We start from the raw sequence: 12,139 nt of genomic DNA on the forward strand, positions 1-12,139 counted from the left end.
GACAAAACACATTATTAAAACTTATATAATATAATATTTACCGAACTAAAGCCCAAAATATAGTAGTCTAATATGCTCATTCACTTATATTAACATCTGCTTGTGTATAATTCAGAGTTCACAACACAAAAAAAAAAAAAGTAAACTAATAAAATTAAATTTCATATCATATTTAATACATGAAAAAAAAATCAAATTAGTTATTCATATTTTTTTTTTCAAATGTTCATATTATCTAAATTATTTTTGAATGTAGATAAAAGTAAGGTTTATAATTTTGTTTATATAGAGTATATTTATTCTTAAATCAATCAAATCATATAATTTGTAAATCATCCCTCTATTTTATTTCTCGTTTATTTATATTTAATTAACTAATGTAATATTATTTTTCACCTATTTATCTTTATCAAGTTATTCTGTTTTTTTCCTCTAATTATTTACTCTTAACCAACAAGCAAGTGTACTGTGATTGTATCATATTTTGATTCAATTCCATTGTAAAAGGAAAATTTGTTAGAATCATTTAGGACAGGTAAGTCAACCAACATGGATTGACTTTTGACTTAAATTGGAAAAACAGTTATGATATTTTGTCATTAATTGACTAATTCAACACGCAATAATCTTTTTGGGTAGAAATTTAGTAGTATTCTATATGCGGAAAATTTGACAAGTTTAATAAGTAATATGGATATGTAACTTGTCAAATTTTCCACATATATTAGTCTTAATTTTTTTTTATCAGTTATTAACATTATTTATTTTTCCTTTTCTTCTCACCTCTTATAACTTTCAAGATTAATAAAGGAATTCATTTAGTTAAATATAAATAATAAGTTTTGGTTAGAATTATAATATTAAATTATATCATAATGTATTCACTTAGATTTTTTTTTATATTTATTAATTATTAAACATTCTTACATGAAAAACACATTAATAAAATTATTAATATATATATATATACTTTATTTAAAAAAAGTTGTGAGAACTAAAATTTTAGTATACTTTTTATAATAGATAAATAATAAAAAGTTATAAATAGATTATAAAGTGTTAATCGTTCATTTTATTAGAAATTTCATCTTTTCAAAATTTTATTTTTTCAAATTCTTTTTAGGTTAAAGTATAACTAAGATATTGTATTAATGTGTTGACAAACTAAACTAATATGGATGAGGTAGTAAGGTAAATGTTCAAGTAATAGTTTATTAAACAGAAACATAAGAATTTATTGTAAAATCACAACAAATATACAATATATGGATATAAAATCATTCACATCATATAAACACATATATAAACACATTTGTATATCACAACCACATCTCACCATCATAATAAGTACATTGTTTAAGTATGCTCAAATCATCTATTTTTTTTTTACACAACAATCTTAACCCCCTTTTACTTTATTATTATTTTTTAACCAGTTTAATTGCAGATCCGTTTTGGATACTATCTTAATTGAATTTATCATTGGATTCATTGGGAGACAACTTAAGGTCATCTGAACTTATCTATAATATAATTTTATTGGTGTTAGACGGTCTACGCTGAAATCATTTTAATTTGACTGTCAATTATATATTTGTTATGATACCTTTATGGGTGTGTAGCCTTTTACAAGTGTATGATCGAGAAATACTTATGATATTATGATTCTGCGATATTGAGTAATGAAACTATTGAATATATGAGATTCCTTTACTTTACTAATAAGTAAGATAAGGATGCATAGAGAACAAAAAGAAGAAAGAAAAGAATAGTTTTTGTATTATTCACCTCTGTGCATCTAATGATGCCAAACTTTATAATACAAAGAGAAAACAGAAATTGTATTGGGCTTGATAAAAACAGATAAGGCCCAAACTATGTAAGACCCAAAAATATAAAAACATCAAAACAGTGGAAAGGTTTTATTTACTAATAGAATCGTGCAATTTGATAGACCTCAACGGAGACAAAAAGAATTTGTTTTGATGACTATCGCGACATAACGTCGATCTCTCAAGTCGTAAAGAGATTTGAAGTATGCGTGTCTCCATTTTTCTGTTGAAGAAAATATCGCAACAAACTCATGAGAATGATACTAGAAAATTTTAGGTGGAAACCCCCTTTAAATAGAGGTAAAAAACCACCGACGAGAGAGCCAAAACTTCCACTATAATGATACTGGGAGTACAATGAATTCCTCTCAGGCTAATAGATAAATAACCCCAAAACAAATTCTCTCTATATGGGTTAAACACTTACATCCAAGAGAAGAAATAGAGAGTATATGAAAAGAGAGAGGAAGCAAGTGTATGCTATTGTTTTTTATATTACATTGCTTGAAAGAAACCACTATATATAGTGGTTCTAGGAGACAACAATAATAAAAAAAATTAATGGTAAGTAACCTCCTTTTGATAACAATTAATTGTGGTAAGTAACCTCCTTTTGATTACAATTAAGTGGACAACACTCTGACTATCACAAAATATAACAAAAACATCTTGTTGAGGACCAAGTTCACTTACCAAGCCTCGAAGCCATATAACCTCTTTGATACCTTCTAGCATAGATATGTTCTGCTTCAGTGGTGGACAAAGCCGCAATGGCTTGAAGTGAAGAATATCAACTGATAGCAAAACCACATAAGGTAAAAATGTAGGATGAAAGTGACCTTATTCGATCTAAATCACCACCATAGTCAGCATCAACATAGCCAACTGCTCCTCCGGGATCAACTTTATGTTGATCAAATACCAAACCAAGATCTGGAGAACCTTTCAAATAACGAAGTATCCATTTAACGACTTCCCAATGTGCCTTTCCTGGATTATGCATGAACCTGCTAACAATGCTAACAGCATAAGCTAAATCAGGCCTAGTACATACCATAACATACATGAGACTTCCAATTGCATTTGAATACGGGACATGTGACATGTGCCTTTTGTCCTCGTCTGATTTTGGACACTAATCTGGTGACAACTTGAAGTGGGTGGAAATTGGAGTATTAATAGCTTTGCAATCTCGCATTCCAAATTTTTCAAGCATCTTAAGAACATACTTCTTTTGTGATAGAAAAAGTTTTCCAGCTTGACGATTTCTGTTGATCTCCATTCCTAAAATTTTCTTGGCAAGACCTAAGTCCTTCATATCAAATTCACTACTAAGCTGGGCATTTAACTTGTTAACTAAAGATTTACCTCTTGCGGCAATCAACATGTCATCAACATATAACAACAAGTATATAAATGACCCATCGAATGTCTTTTGAAAATAAACACAATTATTATAGCTACTTCTGGAGTGGCCATGTCCAACCATGAAAGAATCAAACCTCTTATACCATTGTTTTGGTGATTGCTTCAAGCCGTAGAGAGATTTCTTCAAACGACATACATGGTCCTCCTTTCCAGGAACAACGAACCCTTAAGGCTGCTGGATGTAAATCTCTTCCTCAAGATTACCATGAAGAAAAGCAGTTTTCACATCTAACTGTTCCAGCTCCAAATCATACAACGCAACTAAAGCAAGTAATATACGTATTGAAGTATGACGAACAACAGGAGAAAATACTTCATTAAAGTCAATACCTTTCTCTTGATCAAAACCTCTTACAACAAATCTTGCTTTATTCCTTGTACTCTCAACACCAGAGATCCCTTCTTTTCTCTTAAAGATCCACTTGCAACTAATGACTCGTTTTCCTTCTGGTAACTTCACCAGTTCCCATGGTTCACCTTCTTCACCCATCTCTTGTGCAATAGTTAAAGCATAAGCAATGTTGGCAGATTCTACAATTAATCTTTGAGTCGGTTTTCTTGGTCTCTGCTGTGGAAGTTCTTGAGCCATAGACCACGGTTGTGGTAACCCTCGTCGTTGAGGTGGGCATTGCTCATGTGGACTCAAATGTTCATTTGTACCATCAATAACAATGACTTGATCATCTTGAGTACTGGAGAAATTGGGAACGTTTTCCTCATGAGCGGGTGTTTTAATCTCAAACTCCACCTTCTCTTGAGCATCTTCCTGATCATCTACATCAATTGAGGAAATGATAGTATCTTTTACAGAAGAGAGCATAGCATTTTCATTAAAGGTCACATTCCAACTGCAAATTACTTTGTGAGATTCGAGGCCATATAAACGATAACCTTTAACCCCTGAACCATAACCCAAGAAAATGCACTTCTTAGCACGAGGTTCTAATTTTCCCTCGTTTACATAAGAATAAGCAGGACAACCAAATATTTTAAGATTAGAATAATTAACAGGATTACCTGACCAAACTTCTTTTAGAATGTTGCAATCAATTGATATGTTAGGAGAACAATTTATCAGATAACATGTCGTTGAAGCCGCTTTAGCCCAAAAAGATTTTCTCAAACCAGAATGGGAGAGCAGGCAACGAACTCTCTCCAGGATAGTTCTATTCATCCTTTATGCAACCCCGTTTTGTTGTGGAGTCCTTGGGATGGTGAGGTGTTTGGAAATGCCTTCCTTCTTGCAGAAATCATTGAATTCATTTGAACAGAACTCAAGGCCATTGTCTGTCCTTAGCCTCTTTATCTTCTTGCCAGTCTGGTTCTCAATCAATAATTTCCACTCTTTAAAAGTGGAAAATGCTTCATTCTTATGTCTGAGAAAATACACCCAAAGTTTTTGTGAGAAATCATCAATAATTGTCATCATATAACGACATTTACCTCTGGAGGGAACTTTTGACAGACCCCAAAGATCCGAATGAATATAATCCAAAGTACCTTTGGTTCTGTGTATGACTTTAGAAAAATTAACCTTTTTCTGCTTACCAAAAATGCAATGTTCGTAGAAATCAACCTTTCCAGTACAGTGGTTACCAAGGTGACCCTTCTTCTTGAGGATTAAAATTCCCTTCTCACTCATGTGGCCTAATCTCATATGCCACAACTTGGTGTTATCTTTGTTGGGTGAGGCAACACTGCAGAACCTGTAACTGTTGAACCCTGCAGCACATACAAACTATCACATCGAATTACCTTTAGTAACCAAGAACTCCTTTAGACACTTTTAAAACTCCACCTTCAGCTGAGTATCTACACCCATGAGATTCAAAGGTACCTAAGGAAATGAGATTTCGTTTCAACTCAGGGACATATATGACACCTGTTAAAGTTCTAACAATTCCATCATATGTCTTGATTTTGATTGTTCCTTCACCAAAAACTTTGCATTGAGCATCCTTTCCCATCAAAACGAGACCATTATAAACTGGTTCATATGTGGTAAACTAGTCTCTTTTGTGAGACATGTGAAAAGTACAACCAGAATCAAGAATCCATTCATTTTTAGATCTTTGTTCAGTGTTGGAAGCTACAGAACAATCCCCATCAGATTCAGTTTCAACAATACTTGCTTTGACAGATTTTTCTGGTTGTTTACCATTTCCCTTATCTTCTCTAACCTGCTTATTTTTTAATTTATAACATTCAGAGATTTCGTGTCCTTTTTTCTTGCAATAACGAAAATATTTGGAATTTTTGCCTCTGATTTTGACTTAGATTTATATTTATTGTTCCTACCTTTCTCTTGGTTTCTCTCTCTAACTACTAATCCTTCACTAGAACTTCCAGAATGAATTTCTGTATCAAATTTTTCTTTGGCTAGTAAATTAGTCTTGGCATCATCAAAGCTTAAGGTAAGATAATTACCGTATAACATAATTTCTTTGAATTGTCGATACGAGGGTGGTATAGAAACAATAAGTAGAACGACTTTATCCTCATCATCAATTTTAACATCCAAATTTTCCAAATCAATTATGATGGAATTAAATTCATCAAGGTGAGATTGGATGGGAGTACCTTCGGACATTCAGAGTGTAAAGAGTCGCTCCTTTAACCGGAGTTTGTTTGCAAGACTTTTGGTCATGTATAGAGACTCCAATTTACTCCATATGCCTGTTGCAGTTTTCTCGTTGATGGCATCACGCAACACCTCACGGGACAAGCATAACTGGATTGCAAACAATGCCTTTTTCATTCATCTCATCCCACTGCTCCTCCGTCATAGTGGTTGGCCTCATCATTTTTCCTGCCAGAACTTTCTTTAAACCATTCTGGGTGAGAACCGCTAGCATTTGGACTCGCTATATAGCAAAGCTGATTTTGCCATCAAATTTCTCAATATCGAATTTCAACATTATTGAAAAACAAATCCTGGTTGAATTATCGAAAAGCTCTGATGCCAATTTGTAGGCATATCGTGTGTGGAAGCGTGATAATTTCAACCAAAGATTATGAGAAATTAAAGTAACAAGAAAAATAAGAATGATACCTCCCAGAAATTTTTAGGTGCGAAACCCCTTTAAATAGAGGTAAAAAATCACCGGCGAGAGAGCCAAAACTTCCACTATAATGGTACTGGGAGTACAATGAATTCCTCTCCGACTAATAGATAAATAGTCCCAAAACAAATTCTCTCTATATGGGTTAAACACTTACACCCAAGAGAAGAAATAGAGAGTATATGAAAAGAGAGAGGAAGCAAGTGTATGTTGTTGTTTGTTATATTACATTGCTTGAAGTAAGCCACTATATATAGTGGTTCTAGGAGACAAAAATAATAAAAACAATTAATGGTAAGTAACCTCCCTTTGATTACAATTAATTGTGGTAAGTAACCTCCCAATTATGCCAAGAAAACGGAAAAGGTGAGTCATAACGGAAAAGGTGGAAAGGTTTTATTTATTGGTAGAATCGAGCAATTTGATAAACCTCAAGGGAGACGCAAGGAATTTGTTTTGATGACTATCGCGACATAAAGTTGATCTCTCAAGTCGTAAAAAGATTTGAAGTATGCGTGTTTCCATTTTTCTGTTGAAGAAAATATCGCAACAAACTCCTTAGAGGCTCGTCACATATCCATATTCTATTCCAATAAAAAATCATAACACAAATTCATATGTATGTTCATCTTCATGTGTTGGCACTGTGTCTTTAGGCTTCACATCCTGCGAGCAATTTTTTTGTAAGTGGAGGTCCACAAAGATCACAGATGCTTATATAGCTGAGTATATTGAACCCCTGCATTTATGTGCCTGACGGTATTTGTCCTGTCAAATTGTTGAATGACAGGTTTAAGTAACTCAAAAAGGATAAACTGGACAAGTCTTGAGGAATTTCACCCCAAAAATTGTTCACTGAAAAATCCAAGGACTCCAAGTTTTTCATGTTGCCAAATTCATTTCATTTGGTATTTTTCATGTTAAACTATTGTGGGACAAACTAAAGCAGAACAAACCAGTAAAACTAAACATATGTGGGAGGAGAAATTAGCTATAGTGTAATACTGTTGTTTAAATGTTTTTTAAGGCTAATGGTAAAATTCTTCATTCAGAATGAGATTTGAAGTTTGAATAAGAGAAATGTATCTCATTTCTCAAAAGTTAGTTTTCAAGTCTCAATAAAAAGAAATGTGTCTCGTTGCTCAAAAGTTAATTCTAACTAGAATCAATCAAATGATATACAAATAAATCAAATAAGTAAGATATTAAATCAATCAATTCTTTTTTTTAAAAAAAAAATCATATTACTCTAATGTTAACATAGGACTAAAAAACAGAATCAAATAATTTGTTTTATCTTTATTTTTTATTGCATATAAGTTGACCCACTCTTGATTAAATAGAATTTGTCATATAGAGAAATTTATATTAAAAGAACACTCATGATATTTTGAAACTTCCACCTTTCTATTGCATTAAAACTACAACTTTATAAATTATTGTTTTATTATAACATTATATTTATAATTATTTTATTATTGTAATATAATATTTTATTATGAATAATAATTGTCAAATGGATATAAATAAAAGAGATGGTGTAAAATAATATCTTTCCAAAACACAATTATTAGCACTCTCTCACACACAATACTCAACATAAAACAAATGAAAAAAGAGAAAAAGTAACAATAACAAAACCATACAAAAATGGTTTCTCAAAGCAAAAAATACAACATCTAATAATAAACAGATCTAGATACTGAGCTTCTTAGTGCTGGAAATGCTTGTCATTGTAGCTTAATAGCTCTTCTCTTACCTTCACTTCATGACTTGTTTCTTTTCAGAAACGATAAAGCCCTAAAGATATAACATAATAAACGCATTATCACCAAAGTAAAACAGATCAAAATGCATAGAAGCTTTGAGTGGACTTACGTACAATATTTGTTACTTCACATTTTTAATGCATCATAGAATATCCTTAATTAAATTATATTTCTATCCTTATTTTTTAAAAAGTGTTTGTCATTAAAATTTAAATGTTGAATTCATCGTAGAATATCCACGAAATAATGTTTCTACTCCTAGTTCTACTCTCTTTTTTTCGTTTTTTTTCTCAACTTTTTTTAATTAAAATTAAAATATTTTTTTATCAATAAAATAAGTAAATAAATATAATAATTTCATGGATGTTTTAATCCTATTAAAAATCAAACCGAAAACAACCAGTTATTCCACACTAACAAAACTAAAACTACTAAACAAAGAAAAATCCCAAATGTCTTGATGGTCTTAAATAAAAATGAAAAACGTTTCATCATTTTTTGAGACATGTAATGCGAATGAAATGAGAAAAATTATGATTTATAACAAAGAAATGATGAAGTTTAAATAAGTATTTGAACTGCATGGTTTCACTCACAAGAATATGTCTGAGCTCAACGAGAAGAATTCATTTTGATGAGCACCATGACATAAAATCGATTTCTCATATTATAAAGAAACCTGAAGTAAGCATGCCTCCATTTTCTATTAAAGAAAAGGGCACAAGAGACTCCCAAAAAGCCAGTGACGAATCCAGACTCTATTCCAATATAAAACCATGACAAAAATTCATCTTTATCCTCATCTTCATCTATTGGCTTTGAGTCTTTATGTTCACCATCCTGCCAGCAGATTTTGGTAAGTGGAGGTCCACAAAGATCAGGATTGCCAATATAGCTCACTGCATCAAACCCCTAAAGTTGTGTCCCAGATGGAATTTTACCACTGAAATTGTTAAATGATAGGTTTAAGACTTCGAGAAAGGACAACTTGGCCAACCTTGAGGAATTTCACCCCAAAATTGGTTTGTTGAAAGATCAAGGGACTCCAAGCTGTTGGGTTTACCATCTTCAACACAAGCTTCTCATGTTCCCAATCTCATATGGTATTTTCCCCGTTAATTTATTGTGAGACAAGTTCAAAGAGCACAATCCAACGAGGCTGAACATTTGGGGAGGCACTGTTCCGAACAAATTGTTACTTGACATGTCAATTAAGGTCATAAAGTGCAAGTTTGTACGGTATTCTGATACTCGACCTTTTGTAACCAGCTCAAGACTGTCTCCGAAGAAGTATGTTAGAGAATTAGAAAGAGCAAAGGAAAAATAAAGACTGCTCTCTGAAGCATTGTTGAAAACTAAAGATGCTATATTATGTAGGCAGGTTGGTATCTGTCTTGAGATTATGTTGTCAGCAATATATCCAAAATAATGAGGGAAGATATTTGACAAATCTGTGTTGGGATGTTACCACTAAAATTATTGGACCTTAGTTGGAGAACCCTAACATCATGTGGTATCCAGTCTGGTATATTTCCTGATAAGTTATTTTCATGCACATTAAAGATCAACAGAGAGTGACAATTTTGTAGCGAGGTAGGAATCGTGCCATAGAGATTATTCTCATGCAAATGAAGTGAGGTGAGACTAAATAAGGAGCCCATTGACGATGGTATCTTGCCAGTCAGATTATTGCTTCCCAAGTTAACATGAATCAATGATTTCCAATTCTTCCAACAATTTGTAAGCTCTCCAGATAGATTATTACGAGTGATGTCTAAGTAGATCAAACTGCCTTTTCCATTCAACATCTTATGATCACACAAGAGAGGAAAAATGGTTCCAGATAATGAGTTGTTCGATGCATCGAAAATCGCCACATTCGATGATAATCGAGACAGGGAACCTTTTAGATCATTTGATGTTAGACTGACGAATGAAGAGTTCAACAACACATTATTTGACAGGTTCCCAACTATCAAATTATATTCTAAATCGAGTTCACTCACTCTTGATACAAAATTCCAAAATTTGCTTTTGGCCACAAATGATGAATCAAAAATAGATAAACGTTTAAGATATCTTTGTGTATACAACCACTCTGGAAGGTTAGGACCTGCAAATCCGAGAGCCAATCGTTCAAGTTGGAAAAGTGGAACCCAGTGGGAGTCACAATCAAAGATTAGTGGTGGTGAGGAATATATAGCTAATGTCTTTAATTTTGACAATTTGGCAAAATTTCTCTCACTCCTGTGAATTGGTGTGAGCTAAAACTCAAGAGAATTAAGGATGATAAATTTCCCAAATTTGGGGGAATGGGTCCAGAAAACATGTTCACTCCAATAATAAGATATTTTAGATATTGGAATTTGCCAAACCAAAGAGGAATGGACCCATCCAAGTTATTTCCTTGCAAGTTCTAGTATTATAGATGTCGAAGATTTAACAACGCCTCAGGTAATTGGCCTCTTAAAGAATTTCTCTCAAATTCTAAATAAGAGATACCACAAGTAAGATTGAATAACCATTTAGGCAACTCTGAGCTAAATTCATTTTTGAAAGATCAAGAGCATTGAGTGCAGTAAAATTGGCATATTGAAGAGATGGACTAAGGTCCTTAAGTTGACAATGACACATAATGAGTACTGAAAGTGATGGAAGCATAGTGAGTGGTTGAAGCCAATTAGTTTCCTTGTGAAGATCAATTCCACCGAGGTTGAGATATTCCAAGGAATAAATGCGAGAAAGCCACTAAAGACTATTGATGGCAAGATAACCAAGAAGAGAAGAGTTGAGAGACAGATGAAAATGAGAAACTACAGACAGGTTATGACAATTCTGATGTATAGAATCAAATTGAAGAGTTAAGAAGTCATTATTGCTCAAATTCAAGTAATTCAGAAATTCCAACTCCACCAACAATAAGAATAGGTGAATAGAACCTGAGAGACAGTGTGATTTATTTTGTTTTGTCAATGTAATTTGCAAGTGTTGTAGAACATGGAAGATTGAGCCTAGTGACTCGACCAGTGATGTGATCACAGTTAACTCTTCTCCACTGACAACAATCTTGATCAGGGTTCCACGAAGAGAGCACACCTGACAGATCTATTACTCTTTGCTTGAAGTTCAAGAGACCCAACTTGTCTTTCTGGTTACAACCAATAGTGAAGTTATTGCACGTGCCAGTATTTAGCATGAGTGTGCACAGTAACCATGCCAAAATGATTGCATGTTGAGAGGAAAAGGCATTCATTGGTACCAGAGATGAAGGGGCAAACTAGGGCTAGGATGGTTTTAACTTCATTCAGAGGGTACTAATATTTAAACTGGTTAGATTAGACTTTGTCCTTCAACAAATCTTTCATATCTATTACAGTTGCATGTCCATGTCTCCTTTTAATAATAAAAAAATGTAGACAATTAAAAGTTGGATATAAATATATATTATTTTAATCAAAACGTTATAAAAATATTTTAATTTTTATTGATTATTATAATTGTTCTAGTATAAAATGCAGGGGATAAAACACCTACCCAATTGAATAATTTATTCATTCACTTAGCTATCCCGGTATGCTGTTCTTCTTTCACTTTTCAGATTTGTTTAGCTCTATTTCAATCAAGCTCTCCTTTTTTTTATAGGTTATTTGGAGGATACCTACAAAAGATATTCCAAGTAAATATTAAGTATTCTGTTTGATATAATAAATATATAATAATTACGTATATTTTTCTCCAATGTATCTTATGTTTTAAGGATGTATTACTTAGCTTTGTATACAGTTTAAATTTTTTAATTTCCTCTTGATTTCAATGCATTTTAAACATGTCAGCTTTAGATTCCGTTTGGATCCAACTGGTAGAATAATCATATAATAAAAACACTTTTAATTTACTATACATAATTAAACTAAAAGTTTGTTAAATAATATAAAAATACTAAAAAAATTTATAAAAACCAATCAGAAATAAAATTTTGTGTTCAAGGACAAAATGTATTTAGGTTTGACATGATTTCGATACGAAATTTCCTCGCAGTCAGCACAAC

General features: G+C 32.4%; 1 pseudogene; it reads right to left on the reverse strand.

The window, feature by feature from the left end:
- Positions 1-8,703: 8,703 nt before the first annotated feature.
- LOC137827995 (receptor-like protein EIX2) lies at positions 8,704-11,395 on the reverse strand (annotated as a pseudogene).
- Positions 11,396-12,139: the final 744 nt, after the last annotated feature.

Source organism: Phaseolus vulgaris, chromosome 7 (assembly GCF_051622355.1).
Source record: "Phaseolus vulgaris cultivar YP4 chromosome 7, ASM5162235v1, whole genome shotgun sequence".
NCBI classification, from domain to species: Eukaryota; Viridiplantae; Streptophyta; class Magnoliopsida; order Fabales; family Fabaceae; genus Phaseolus; species Phaseolus vulgaris.